This window comes from Lissotriton helveticus, chromosome 5_1 (assembly GCF_964261635.1).
Source record: "Lissotriton helveticus chromosome 5_1, aLisHel1.1, whole genome shotgun sequence".
NCBI lineage: Eukaryota > Metazoa > Chordata > Amphibia > Caudata > Salamandridae > Lissotriton > Lissotriton helveticus.
The window spans coordinates 341,660,736-341,676,493 of record NC_136065.1 but is presented as its reverse complement, the minus strand read 5'-3'; the positions used below and the strand labels follow the sequence as shown (position 1 = coordinate 341,676,493).

The following is a 15,758-nucleotide window of genomic DNA, read 5'->3' as shown; positions in this document are numbered from 1 at the left end:
CACTGTATGGATTTTTTTCTAAATATACGAAAATCCAGTCAGCGTCTGGCATCTCGATGGGACGCAGAACTGCTTGTCAGCACCCCGAGAAAGGAGCAGGATACTGTTTTGATTTTTTCTGAAGCTAACAAAAAATCCATCTAAACAGCACCTAGCTTCTTGCTTGGGTGCAGCTCTGTGTATCTGACGTTTCGACCCTGACGCTGCAGAGGGAGGATCAACACCTCAGCTACGGGTCTTCCTCAGGACGGGGAGGGGGAAGGACCTAGACTTCGTTAGGCAAAAAGCCCCAACAGTGAGGCTGGCCAACAATCAATGGTGTGCTCCAAAAAATCCAAATTAATTGGTCTATGTCTCATCCATGAATGGATAGTTCACGAGGCGAAATGAATATCAATCCCCGCAGGTGAAACTTGATTTTGGGCCACCAACGAGGTAAAATAGTTAGCAACCACAGATGGTCCTTGATATCATAGTATAATTCTGTACAAATGATGGTCTGCCTCCATGAAAGGGGTGTCAGCGTCTCGGTACAAAAGTGTATTGATCCTCCCTCTGCAGCATCAGGGTCGAAACGTCGACGATCTCCCCCCATTTTTGTGATGCCTGCACCCCCATTCCCCCGTCCCTTTTTTCTGAAAGACTCTAAATAAATCGTATGATTGATATACGTGGGGCAGGCTCAACACTAAGGGAATAGTACCTTAGCATCTCAAACCATTGTATTTTCTTCTTCATTTATTATTTTTCTTTCACTTGAGCACGCACTTTTGCACTTTCTACTGCGTCTGGCAGAACTTTCCCAACCTCATGTTTTTTATAAATATGTAAATATGTATATGAAATAAATTGTGCAACTAATTGCTACAACTTTGTTTTGTTGTGGGTATCATCTATAAGGCTACAAGCGCATTTGGTTTTCTGTGTTTCTCTTTCTCCTTATTTTTCAGGATTCTATCCGAAGAATTAACTCAGATTCATAATGAGTAGTACATTTAAATATGTTGATTAAATTGTGTCTAGGACCACTTTGTTCTTTATACTATCCGATACCCAGGTCCTTGGATTTTGACTGGGCCAAACCCCATTTTCTTAATGTCTTTTCCATACTTACATATATATGCGTCACAAGGGTGCCCTAGAGACTCCCTTTCTGACATATATTGCTTTTTTTTTTTGCAGTTTTGCAGTGATGGTCTTGTAACTCTGAGGCAGTATCAGTAGTGTTCTGAGGTTGTGTTTACCTGTGCTGTTATATATTTAATTGAAAACTGCTTTGAACTCTTGTCACTTTTATGAAGAATATGATAGTTGATCTGCAACTATTAATTGTAAAAAATAAAATCGTGCATGAATTTTGTGCAACAACACTGGATGTCACTTGCAGAATGAGAAAAATCTTGGCATGCGAGGTCTTGGGCTACACGCTGAAGCAAAATAGGGATGCCCTGAATGCTGGTTACTTTTATTCGGCACTATAGTGGAGGCATGGTCATACACAGTTAGGCACAGTTTAGGATGCAGCCTTTCAAAGATGAATCAGACTGTGACTGAGGAAACCGTGTGATTTTATTGTAATTTGTATAGGGCTTACCATCTTTGTTATGGCATTCTAGTGCTTTTTTAGACCCTTCTTACGGTATCCCTGGTGACAGTCCGACCATCACCACACTGCAGGACCACCCACAGCATTATGACTACTGCGGGCAGACCGTCACAAGACCACCGGCACTGCTCGGATCAATGGTCCCTCTGGGCCAGCAGTCTTTCACAAGCAGGAATATGCTGGTGGTGCCGCAGCCAGCATCACAGAGCATTTTCCGAGTTGCCATTTCTTCACCCTTTTCATGGCGGTGAACTGTCAGGAAAAGGGTGGCAACAAAGGATACCCTCACATGGCCTTGATTTCATCACCCTTTTCATGGCGGTGAACTGTCAGGAAAAGGGTGGCAACAAAGGATACCCTCACATGGTCTTGATTTCATCACCCTTTTCATGGCGGTGAACTGTCAGGAAAAGGGTGGCAACAAAGGAGACCCTAACATGGCCTGGATTTCGGCTTGGGAGTGCATGTGGGGGGCACATGTAGTGTGCCCCCCCCCCATGGGTTTGCACCCTCTTCCTGCACGGTGTGGAATATAGGTATATATGCCACACTGTGCAGGAAGGTGCAGTAGGCAATCTGACTGCGGTGTTCTGCATGATAGGCTCTTCTATGAGCCTAGCAGACCGCTGCCGTCAGACCGCCGAAGTACCACCCGCCGACCAGGATTTAATTCCTAATCTGCCAGGCGGTCACACCACAACTTTGGCGGCCCTACAGCGGATGGTGCATTGCACTGTCCTCTGTAGGACCGTCAAGTTATAATAAGGCCCCTAATCTGGTGCCCCTTCTTGTGGACTTCAAATGACGTCAAGCAATTGTATGTATGTACGTATGTATGTAGGTAAAATGTATTATTAGTGAGTGAGCTGCACAAAACAATAGGCATAAACTTTTCAAAAAAGAAACATGCTGTCATCCTCAACACCGTCTTTTTCCCACTGTAATGCAGTGTTTTTAAACACAAAACCTAAGGGGCCTGTTCACAAACTGTATTTTGAAGTACATAATGTTGTACTACTCACGTGCTACAAATTGCTATTCACAAACCAACACGTGGAGGAGTATGCATCTATCTATCTATCTGTCGGTCTATCATGAATATACATGTGTGCGTATTTTAAGTGTAAAAATTATGCAAAATTATTAATTCTTTTAATATTGTAAAAAATAAATTAACTTACTTTAAAAAAAAGAAAATAAATTTTACATTATAATAAAAAATGTATTTATATTATTTAAAGAAATTGGGTTGTTAGACGAGAGTGATGGAAACCCCACTCAAGCAACAGTCACAATTCTTGTCAGGGTGAACCACAGAATTCACTACCTTAACCTGCGCCTAAACCTCTGGTAGCGTGGCACAAACCGTCAGGCTTAACTTAGAGGAAAGGTGGAAAGTATTTATGCAGCACACAAACAGTAATAAATTGAAAACACACAAAGGCAAAATCACAAACCAAAATAATTATTTTAATATTGTAAAAATGAATTGTTAACTTGCTTGAAAAAAAAAGGGAAATTACATTTTAAACTATAATTAAAAATGTATTTGTATTATTTTAAAGAAATTGGGTTGTTAGACAAGAGTGGTGGGAACCCCGCTCATGCAACAATCACAATTCTTGTCAGGGTAAACCACAGAATTCACTAAGTTAACGTGCGTCAACCCTCTGGTAGCTTAGCACAAAACAGTCAGTCTTAACTTAGAGGCAAGGTGGAAAGTATTTATGCAGCACACAAACAGTAATAAATTGAAAATACACAAGAAAAATTTCAAACCAATTAATAAAAGTAGAGTAAATTATACTAAATAAAATGATACCAGAATGACAAAAATCCAATCAGTAAAACCAGAGATATTGAATTTCAATGTTTTTAGTGATTAATTGGCCTGCATCTCAATCCATCGTTAAATTGGCACTTTCTCGAGGGCGAAGATCTTCTACTACTCTCGCTCTGGCGGACTTACATTGGCTGCCTGTACACCAGAGGATCTGTTTTAAATCCCTATGCATTGTCTTTAGGGCAGTGCATGGGTTAGGCCCCCGACCACTTCAAAACAAATGTAAATGGTATGAACCTACCCGGTCTCTTCGATCCTCCTTTTCAAATCTCATAAGTATACCCAGGATCAAGAAAGTCACCTGTGGTGGCAGAGCCTTCAGCATCGCTGCAGCTCACCTGTGGAATACCTTACCTACTGACATCAGAAAAACAAATGAACTGATGGCCTTTCGAAAAAAGGTGAAAACATGGCTCTTCCCGAAAATCTAACTTACCAGAATCTAATGCTATCCTTCCACCCCTGATGCACAGCGTTTTTCAGCCACATGTACACAGCGCCAGGATGCCCGTAGGGTTGCAGAGCGCATTACAAATACCATAAATAAATAAATAAATATAAATGCTCACCATGCCACCTCAATTTGGACCTAGCTATATGCAAATCAGTCTTAACCCTGTGCCTCATGGGAACAGTCCAGCCCGAACTGCCAAGCCAGGTCCTCCCTGAACTGGAACACAAGCAACCCAGGACCGGTTCTGCTCTAGTTATGGGCTCATCAGCAGGGTACAGCTTGAGTCCACGGACACAGTATTCACAAGACCCACGTGAAAAGCCCTAACTAGTGCAAAACCTCTATCTACAACCGAACTCTGCACTTCCATGTGTCTCGCTGAAGCCTTGTAGTAACTGGAAAGCCAACTCTGTAGGATCTCAGACAACTGTTTGTTTGCTAATATGTGTAATTGCCTTTACTGAAGTCATGAGCAGCTTCTGAAATCATGGAGCCAGTGATATTAACATACAAAGAGGATGCTGCCTTACTTTAACTTTTTTGATTTCACATGTGATCCATTTATTTATTTTACATGATGTACTACCTACCTCCTTTTGGAAATTAGCACAAATCTCTGTTGTTTTGTGTTAAATAGAAAAGAGTTGAATATGGAGGCCCAATGGCTACATTGCCCAATGCTTAAACGGGACACATAGGGTTTGAATCCCTACTTTCCTGCTGGATCAAGTTGTGTGAGCTTGGTTAAATCATTTTACTTCATGTCTCATTTTGCTAGATAGCCACATTTGGGGGCAACCTGAAGTAAAGCATCTCAGGGTGTGCCCTATAGAAAAACATATATTTTCTATGGTTTATTAGACTATATAATGTTGCTCCATCTAAGGCACCAATATAGGCAAAAAGAAAGAGCAGATGACGATCGCGTTTCTTGGTTCATTCAAGGCAATGTTGTCAGGTTGGGGGGGGGGTCACCAAATGTTCTAGGTTCTTGTTGATACTTACAGTTTTAACAAATGTCCTTCAATATAGTAATACGATCTAATGTACTTGAGTGAAACTGAAACATCTCCAAATCCTACAGAAACACACGTTTTCTTTTAAAGTCCGCCTCTTACTTTTACTCAACGTTTGTTGCATAATTTACACACCAAATATGTTGGTGGCTCGGTTCATGCTTTAGCTCTTAGGGCCACGCCAGACTCAGCTGAGCTCTGGCTCGGCGATTCTAGTGAAGTTGCCTCGTTGCGTAGCTCTTTTTAGTATTTGTGTAGGCAGTGGACTCCTGGCCAGTTTCCTCGTTTTACTTTTCTTCTGGGTACATTGAGGGCATCAATGTGCGTTGCGTTTCCATCTAGCATCTTCCACGTGCGCCGCTTCCGCATTCACAACCAATCCTTTCTCCATGAACATGGGTTTATGGAAGAGGTATGTAGGCCAGTGCACGGATGTGCGGAGTGAACAGAGGAACCTGCATACTTTGTTCTGCCTCGCCGGTCTGTCTGTCTTGTTTAATTTTATGGGCATTTTACCGTTTTGGAGCATCGCTTTTCTGCTCGGTACTCGGGCATTAACACATATAATCAGCGCACACAATGTACCTGCAGGCTGGCCTCGGGAATAGATGTGACACTGACTCTGCGGGCTGGCGCGAGCTTAATGATGCCGGGACTCTCCGGGGGCCCAGTCACGCAGCAACGACGGTACGTACGCACGCGGCCACGGCAGACGTGAGGCTTTATGGCAGTAATATCTCGAGCCGAGGGAAGGTAGCCGGACGGCTCTGCTGTTACAGACAGAAAAGGTAAACACATTTTAGGTCTTCTAGGGTTAAAGCGCGAGTGACCTGTATGGGGCTGAACAAACCAGACAAGGTGAGTGTTGTTTTAAAGATGTGGGCACGGATTCATGACACGCCTGCCCTTTGTTCGGTGGCACAAAATAGGAGTCTGATATTTGTGTAAAACCAAAAACCAGATCACGGGCCATATACCACATGTGCATTACTACCACAAAACATGGCATTTGTAGGTTTCAGGTCTAGCACACATTTTCAGATATGCTTTTTGGAAACGGTGCAAAATGTCGTCCTCGTTTATTTTCTCTGAAGAACAAACAATATGCTGCTTAGGATATATTAAAAACCCACCAGTGCTGCCTTTCTGGTACCCTGGGTAGGAGTATTGCAGAAGGTGATTTTGGCTTAAGCGCCGACGCAATCACTCGCAAGAGGTGCTCTTTGAGAAACGGCGTTATTATCAGCAGTGTAGCAGGTGCATGGCACTGGGGCTTCTGGCTGTGAGGGGCCCACTGCACCCCCAGTTTTAGCTTTTTTTGCAACCAAACCGAGGCATGAGGCCCATTCTCTTGGCTTGCATAATGCCAATCTCCCAGAAGCCCATCATTATTAGAGGTCCATCTGAAGTAGGAGACAATGATATCTTATCTCAAGTCATTACTAAAGGTCATTTGGTAGTCATAATAAGGGTGCAGTGGCTTCTATGAAGTCACTAGAAGGGCTGCAGCACCCCAGGTCCTGCCTCCCACATTGGAACATGTGAAAGACAGCCCTGTGCCAAGATATTGATTTTGTAAGAAAAATAACTTGTGTGTTCTATTTTATGTGCACATTGCCTTCATTAAAACATTTAATGAAAGATCAGACTTTGTTTCTATGGGATGGAGTAGGCTATGGAGTTAGCAAGGTCCAGAATGACTGGTCGAAGGACCGTCATGGAGCTCCTGGGAAGCAAAGCTGAGGGTACTGGACCCAGTGGTAATACAAGGGGGGGCCAATAGGCCCCCACGCAAGCATGGCGGGGCCCGGTCCCTCCCACAACCCGTCCCCTTCGGGGCCGCGTTCTCCGCCCCCTCGCCCCGGAAGTACTGGTGTGCTTCCGGGGCGAGGGGGCGGGGTCGCGGCGGCGAAGGGGTTAAGAGCCTGGGGAGCGCGGGAAGCGGCCTCTTTGTGCCCGCGCTCCCAGGCTCGCTCCTCGCCCCGCCGTGGGGCCGTGTAATTTTCTTTTCTTGTTTCCCCTGCAGGTCCTCTTGCAAGATTCCGCAGCGGAATGGATCGGGCACAGCGGGAGCGGGCTATGCGGCGCGGACAGAGTCTGAGGGATCCGGAGCGGATCGTCGCCGTGCGGTGCCGTAGTCGAGTGGAGGTGGTCCAGCAACAAGAGAAGCAAGAAACCGGAAGGCGCTGGGCATAGGCATGGCTGTTGGCGGGGTGCTGTTCTTAAGGTGAGACGTTGGCGCGTGTCCGACCCTCAAATGCCCGAGCGAGATAAGATGTTGGCTCCTTAGGGGCACGTATGCTAAATATTTTAAAATATATGTACATTTGGAGTTACATGTGTATGTTTCTCCATTGACTCATGAGGCGGAAATGCATCAATATTGCTTGTTACCATGATTTTGTATCTCTCCACGGTGACTGTAAATGTTGTGAATACAGCAGCAGGTGTCTGTACAGAGCTAGCACATGAAAAACAGGTGCTGGCAAATGATGCGAGAATATGCCAAGCAGTTCGGAAACTCGGGCAGGTTAAAGTTAATTGGGTTGTTACATGCACAGTATATCTTGCAGTTTAAGCGCAGTGCGCGGATGTGTGCCGTTGGCGGAGGGTTATTCCATGGCACGCGTTTGTTTCCTGGCCATAGAACGTGAGGATAAGTTACAGCGCAGAGAAGGCAGCGCGAGGGTTTACCCGTTTTTGGGTCTGGCTTCACCCGTGTATGGGGGGGTTAATGGACTACGGTCACATAGGAGTTGTTCCTTTTCTTTGTTTCTGGCCTTCCTGATAAGGGAGCGTAATTAGAAACATCTCGAAATACGATAACGAGGCAGGCATGGTGTGGGTTGGAGCCAGGAAGATAGGGTCGGGTGTGTGCTAGGTTGTTTATACCGAGTTCCGGCCAGCGATAGGTTTGTTACTCTTAAAGGCACGCGGCCGGCGTCGACCTGGATGCACGAAGGGAGCGTCAGTGTAGGCCCTCGAGGAGCTCATTTAATTTAGGCCTTGGTCAACTGTGGCAATAGGATTATTACTAATGGTGTGGCGGACTCAGCGGCGCCGGTTCTTGAATTTGCCGGAATGCCTCTGAACGATAAATATTGCTGTTATCTGGCGATTCAAAGGGCAGTTTTAATTACAGTGCGCTGATTAGAATGGGGTGGCAATCACAGCAATTAGAAAGAATTATTCGATGGAAGCATGAGGGACTGCTATGCCAGCAGGGTGTTCATCTTAACTCTGCCTTTCTTTACCCTTTTATCCAGCGTTGGGTGCCCGCTCGCCTCGTGCCCGCGGGGATTGCTATAGACTATGTTACACAGCTAGTAGTGTGCACCACGCACATGTTGAAGCTAACCAATTAAGTTATGTAATTTACTAGCTGCTTACCCTGCAAGCGTTAAGCCACGGTGCGCCGTGGAAGGAAGGCAAGATTATGAAGTGAAATGTAGCCGAGTTTTTTAGGGATAAATTCTGGACGTTACAGATGTTTGGCCACAGCGTGGCAGGGTTGTCCGCATAGGGGTCTGGCGAGTGCCTCTGGGAACGCTGTCAGATACTACTACAGCGCACGTGAGAGGTGAAGCATCCAACAGGGCATAGCCCTACCCGTGACATACGGCCAATATGTATATTGTCTTTCAGATAGGCATGGATTATAAACGAGTTACTGCTGAATAAGAAGCTTAAGCAGAGGCGCGCGACAGACAGGCTGCGTTTGGTGTGCGCCGTGGTGTCAACTGATACAACAATACAGGCGGTCACTGTGTTCCTTAATGCTTGGAAATGTCTCTGTCAGAGTAATGGGGGTTTGATCTTGCACTGCATTGTTAACCTGGATAGACTGTGGTTTAGGAGCAGACTGATGCTCATGGTATGTATGTGGATTTTCGCAGACAAAACGTGTACCAGTCGTGTTCCTTACCGTTTGGGAATGCCTCTGATCAGGGTACTGGGTGTGTGATCTTGCACGGCATCGTGAAACATGGATAGACTGGGGTTAAGAGCAGACTGATGCACAGGGTATGTATGTGGATTGTTTCGTAGACAACACGTGTACCAGTCATGTTTGTGAGCACGTCACACGTGACTCAATACTAAACACCTCTATGTTCTTATCGACTCTTCTGGCATAATCCATAGGGACTTTGCTGTGAGTTATTGCTGTAGTAAGTGTGCCTTCCTGGATTTCCACGAGCAGGCCGGGTGTATGTCAGGAGATCCCGAATTGCCCTCGGATTTCAGGGATACTCTAACAAGTAAAGTACTACAACTGGGGGAAAAAACGTGGTGAGTCAGTCCATTATGCTCAACATTTCAGGGAACCTGTTAGTGAGGATCTTTAAGCCCAACTAACAAACATTTTGTGTAACTAAGTCGTACTTTACTGCGCTACGCAAACAATTTGTGATTGAGCTAAAGTATTATTTTGATGGTGGAAAGCAGCGCCGGCTTTAGTGTTGGTGGCGCCCAGTGCGACAATCTTTGTTGGCGCCCCCCCCCCCCATGACAGTGACACCATAAACACCTGATACAGAGAGAATAAATCATACAAGGGTGTAAATAAAGGTATAGGAAATGTTATTGTAGACAATGAGGAATACAAGACATATGAGTCACATATAATCGCCGTGATTATAATAGATTAAGCCGAGGGCACCATTTAAATGTTACGTTCCCCGCCTTTCCTCATGCAGGTGTAAGGAGGTTGGGCAGATAGATGCTAGGAGGTGGACCTATGGTTGAGGGACTGGCATTTAGGCCCCTCCCCCCCTCCTTTCTCATCGGTATGGAATAGCATTCTGCCATGGAACGTTAGTTGGTTGAATTACGAGCTACAACAGCAGCAAGTCTAGGGTTTTGTTTTCTTGCTCCGTTTAATGGAAGGGACTAGCCCAAAGCTCACGATGGCTCTTGTATTCAGAGTCGAAAGGGGGCTCATTCCTAGGTGGGGGCGTCATGTAGTTATCCCATGAACAGCCAACTCTTCTCTTCTGAACCTTATGCGTTACTGAATGCAACGAATCTCAGGTGATTATGTCGTCCAGGGCTTGGCCACGGGGTAAAGGGAGTCCTCAAGTGGATTCTTTGGTGAATCTTGAGTGAGAATCAGGGGTGTTGCCACTCTGGTTGTCCGCATTGCTGACATTTTGTTTGTAGTGTTCCTCCTTTTCCTGAGAGGTTTTGTAGATGGTTCAGAAGGCCTTAAACATTGATCTGGCCAGATCAGGGAGCCGGATTATGTGAGCATAGGGGGAGAGAGTTGATTGACATTATAAGGGGCGCACTGCACCAGTCTAGGCGACCCTTATTGACGGTAGATTAAGGACAACCTTATCAGAAAGCCACCCTAGGGGTAGCTGTGGTTAGCAGCCGTCAGGCTCAAGCGGCTAGGGAGGAAAAGCAGCTGGTTTTACCAGTCTAAAAATTCTCACGAGTGAGGAAATTAAAGTACTACCACACCGGGTGGATATAGATGTGGATATAGGTATGTATTCTGAACACTTTCCTCGGGTCCCTTTAGGAAATTACGAGGCAAAGAACCCTGTTTTTGCCTACATCACTTAGGCTACTTACCAACGGTACCATGGTAAAGGGGCTACGTAGGGGATACATCCATCAGGAATATTGACAATACTAGTTCTGGGTCACCTGGGTGCACTTGCGTGTTTACTTAACAGCATTTCGCACTTAATTCTTCCTCCCCTGTTTTATTGCTTAAATAAGTCAGCCGTACCAGATGTTAGCCAGGAAATAGCCATTCCATAGTAGGCCTGTTAGTTTCAGGTAATTTACTCAGAGGCCTTAGAGCACGCAAAGGACTCACTATTGTAGAGTTAATCTAAAGTGGAAGATCGTGCCCATGCCTAAATCCCATCTCTGATACTGATGGAGCTCCTGTAGGGGCAGGAGGGGCAGACAGATGTGTATAGGAACAGGGCTGAACTGGGGGAAGCAGAATGGGTTAATGAACGGTAACACATTAAACCCTGATCGGTTGAAACTAATGTTGCATCATGAATAGGTGGCGGTATACTATGAATTGTGGAAAATCATGTGTGGCAGTTGGAGGGCCACCGGTTACTGCAACTGGTTAAGGGAATGATGCTCAGTCAGGTACCTTAAGAATAATATATATAGTTTGTGGTTGCCCCTGAGTTATATTACGCGTTACGGTCCAAGCCAACAGTCAGGCACGAGGGGTGCGAGACTTAGAATACGTATATCCCATCAAGTTATGTTTGGGTGGGTGCTATTAAAAACGGACTGTTCCTTTTGAGCTGAGATCCTAATTATCCTTAAGGGGTCATGAGGGCGTTATGGTATGCACTGGGGACTCCATGCTTTGTGTCACTGCACTGCACACTGGGTAGTGTTTGTTAAGGAAGGCCATTGTACAGGGCACTCCTCGTAACATTAATACAGTCACGCTACAAGGGAACCCAAACTGAGCTATGCTCAACACTTAGTCGGAAGTGTTTAGGAGTATGCATCTGACGCTAATCGTATCTCAAACGTGGCAAGGGATGGCAATGTAAGACTAGCACATGTACTGCAGTTATCGCCAGAAACACTAATGGTTTGTGTTTATCTGTTTCATTTATGTATGGCCGGGTCCATGGTGGATATCTGGAGTGCTCCGCATCACAACAGCTGCTACAGGTGGACAGCCCAAGGGATGCTGACGTCAGGTACAGGATGGCAAACAACAACGCAAGTGGGATGGGCGAGCGATCAAACGACGCAAGAGGTGCCAACACAGAGTGGATTGTTTCGGTGTGTAAGCCCGTATATTGGGCTGGCGGCAGTAATGTAGCAGGATGTGGTTTCACAAAAATGGCAGTATTTGCCGTAACAGGAAAATGTATATCTACAATAACGGCGCCTGTGCACGCAGGGCCACCAGTGTCAGCATGATATGCATAGATCACCGAATGGTAAGTGACAACGGTAGAGATGGGATAGTACACAAGGGTGTACATTCCTAGCTTCAGCAACCCCAGGATTGATAGGCCTATGCAACGCCTCAGTTCCCCGGTTCAGGAAGTGGGGTAAAAGTAGTACCATACACTTAAACACTTCCAGAGCGTAGTGGCTGGGTGTGGATGGTTAGCAGACTGTACAGTAGGCCAGTGGGAAGAGTAGGATGGGAGTACCAGGATAGCCCCGGTCACAGCATCTGCAGGGACCCTCGAGAGGCATGCCCCCACACCCTCGTTCATTTTAGGACATGGGGTAACGATGATAGGACCCAGATTGCACCATGGGGGGGCTGCGTTTTCCCCCGGCTGCACGTAAAAGGGGGGGGGGGGAATTAAGCGAGTGCACGGAGTCACTCGGTGAAGAATCACTCGATAAAGAGGATCTACACTTGGTTGGAGAAACTATTTCCTACACTTTAATGACAGAATATCCCACAAGGGGTCATATCAGGACACTTTAATGACAGAATATCCCACAAGGGGTCATATCAGGACCAAGTAGACTAACAGTCGGCTGATAATGAGGAGTTGACGTTTATTAGAGGCTCTACTCACAGGGTGGGGGGTCCAGTGGACAGAGTCAGGGATGTCATAGGGGTAGGGAACAAAATAGCAGGGGTAGAGGGGTTTGGATTAGGAAGTATGACCTTTCAGTGTAGGCGGTTGGGGGGGGGCCAGATAGTCGGTAAACTACCTGGCCTGTGGCGGTAAGGTCATTAATCGGTGAGCAGCATTTTAAGGTCCTTACGGGGGGGCGGACCCATTCACGAAAGGGGCCGCCCGCGGGAGGGGCCATTGGTCTCTCTCAGAACTTCAGGGGCAGGATATGATATCCCGTTGTAAAGGGTGCGGGGGAGGGAGTCTACGCTTTCCTCAGGCTGGTAGCCACCCCTCACAACACTGAGACGTCACTAAGGTGCGCGAGTGTCTGGGCCCTCCTGTTATGGTTAAATGGAGTTCCGGGAGCGCACGTGGGTGAAACGTGCCCTGGGTTGCGCATGCGCATCTTCAACGTGAGAGCGCAGCTGTAAAAGGATCTGACACCGGTTGGCGACCTTGCCGTAGGCCTTTATTAAAGTTATTAAAAAGTTATTAAAAAGTATTGGAAATATTAGAATGCAGTTTAATTTTCAGGATGATTAGATTACGTTAGGAGACACGCTGTATTAGCTATTTGTTAAGGTTAGCCCATCATACCATGTCGAAACGGATGTCAATCTAATATTCTGAAAAGTGTGCATTTTAATAATTGTCAGAAATGTTTATTTGATTAAAATTTTTGATTTGTATTTATATTTTAATAAATACGGCCAGGGGGGGGGGCCCGTACCCCCCCTTGACTTCCAAAGACCCCCATGTGTTGACTGGTTGAATTGGGTAATTCAGTCGGTGTTCAAGGGGGGAGGTGGCCGGCAGTCCAAGACCATGATACAAGGGGGGGCCAATAGGCCCCCACGCAAGCATGGCGGGGCCCGGTCCCTCCCACAACCCGTCCCCTTCGGGGCCGCGTTCCCCGCCCCCTCGCCCCGGAAGTACTGGTGTGCTTCCGGGGCGAGGGGGCGGGGTCGCGGCGGCGAAGGGGTTAAGAGCCTGGGGAGCGCGGGAAGCGGCCTCTTTGTGCCCGCGCTCCCAGGCTCGCTCCTCGCCCCGCCGTGGGGCCGTGTAATTTTCCCCACCCTCCATCCCTTGTTAGCAGACCTTGGGGCCTGGCAAATGGTGAGAATCAGGTTGGTCAATGTGCCAGACTATAGGTTTAGGGGGTTTGATCCAGTAGGCCTTTTAAGTTCCCGTCTACTGGAAGGTAGAACAGAAGTAAATATTTTGTGCAGTGCCATGATATTTAACTAATTCTCTCCTTAGGCCTTTTTCCCGCTTACAGGAGTATCTGTATATGTATATGTTTTGTGCTTTGCTGTGTATTAACAATTTTCTCCTTAGGCCTTTTTTCCTTTTAGAATAGCAATGTCGTATTTATTATGTGTGTCTGGCGGTAAGGTCATTAATCGGTGAGCAGCATTTTAAGGTCCTTACGGGGGGGCGGACCCATTCACGAAAGGGGCCGCCCGCGGGAGGGGCCATTGGTCTCTCTCAGAACTTCAGGGGCAGGATATGATATCCCGTTGTAAAGGGTGCGGGGGAGGGAGTCTATGCTTTCCTCAGGCTGGTAGCCACCCCTCACAACACTGAGACGTCACTAAGGTGCGCGAGTGTCTGGGCCCTCCTGTTATGGTTAAATGGAGTTCCGGGAGCGCACGTGGGTGAAACGTGCCCTGGGTTGCGCATGCGCATCTTCAACGTGAGAGCGCAGCTGTAAAAGGATCTGACACCGGTTGGCGACCTTGCCGTAGGCCTTTATTAAAGTTATTAAAAAGTTATTAAAAAGTATTGGAAATATTAGAATGCAGTTTAATTTTCAGGATGATTAGATTACGTTAGGAGACACGCTGTATTAGCTATTTGTTAAGGTTAGCCCATCATACCATGTCGAAACGGATGTCAATCTAATATTCTGAAAAGTGTGCATTTTAATAATTGTCAGAAATGTTTATTTGATTAAAATTTTTGATTTGTTTTTATATTTTAATAAATACGGCCAGGGGGGGGGCCCCGTACCCCCCCTTGACTTCCAAAGACCCCCATGTGTTGACTGGTTGAATTGGGTAATTCAGTCGGTGTTCAAGGGGGGAGGTGGCCGGCAGTCCAAGACCATGCAGTTATAGCTGCATTCAGTACCTCAGATTGTGCATCATATCATTTATATTAAGCCTGCACTCTTGTACTTTTTACAATATGTTCATGCACATGCAAAATGCACACAAATACACTACGAGAAGCCATGTTTGCATTGCAAGAACACTGGTCCAGCCCTAGCATGAAGTGCTTCAATATACCTATAATACTCTCATAAGTATCACGTTTCCAAGTGTAACAAAGCATGAGGCACCTTGATAGTAAATTGAAACGGAGTGGTAGATGTGGGCATAAACAAGTTTAGACAGGACCTGTCATCCTTATGCCCAGAATACATAGAATTAAATCTGCATAGCCACAACCTTTTTGCCCCTTCCTTGAAAGGATGAAATCAGATGTGAATTAGAGGGTAAGTATGTCAGTGGGTGGATGATTGTGTGACTTAATAGTTGAAGTGACATTGCAGCGCAGATAAATTGTAATTGCTGAGAAATCTTTTGGGTGAGATTGTAGTTTTTTTGTTACAGCATCTAACATTGCGCACATCATTGGTTGATGTATTGTTGTGGCACGAGATGTTTTCATATGTCATAACACGGCTAATAATTATTGTCTCTAGTGAGCAAGTGGTATACAATTTTGTGGACCATAAATGGTTTTCATACATACATACTTGTATATATGACTTTCCTTGGATAGTAGATTTTGTAATGTGGTGTTTTGTGTGTAGAGCTATGTTTGACATTTATGGTGGGAGAGTCATTTGTGTTTTCACATCCTCACAGGTGCCTGTGTGATAATACTCAGGGTAATGTATCATGTTTTTTCATGCTGTTCTTCAGAATTTGGATTCCATCCATGGGTAATTAAAATAGGTATTATTCATGATGGTGTACATTGTACAGTGTGTTATTTTGCATGTGGACACTTTATTGTTTTTGCTCAAAGTGCAAGGTGGGTGAGGGGTGGTGTGAATTTAAGGGTAACATAAAAAGGGATAGATAGGAGATCTGGTGAAGATAGCACTTTGACTTGTGAAGTTTATGGTCTTTTATGATGTGTACTGTAGCCGCTATTGACCCTCTGCCAAATTTAGCTTGCTTTTGTACCTCGGTCAAATTTGCTCCCCGTCAACTATAGTTTTCATGGAGTAATTGTATTTTAT

At 45.8% G+C, this 15,758-nt stretch overlaps 1 protein-coding gene across 1 annotated transcript in view; it reads left to right on the top strand.

Moving 5' to 3' along the window:
- CFAP74 (cilia and flagella associated protein 74) overlaps positions 1-15,758 on the top strand; it is a 1,328,338-nt gene that overhangs the window by 199,184 nt on the left and 1,113,396 nt on the right. The window lies entirely within an intron of this gene.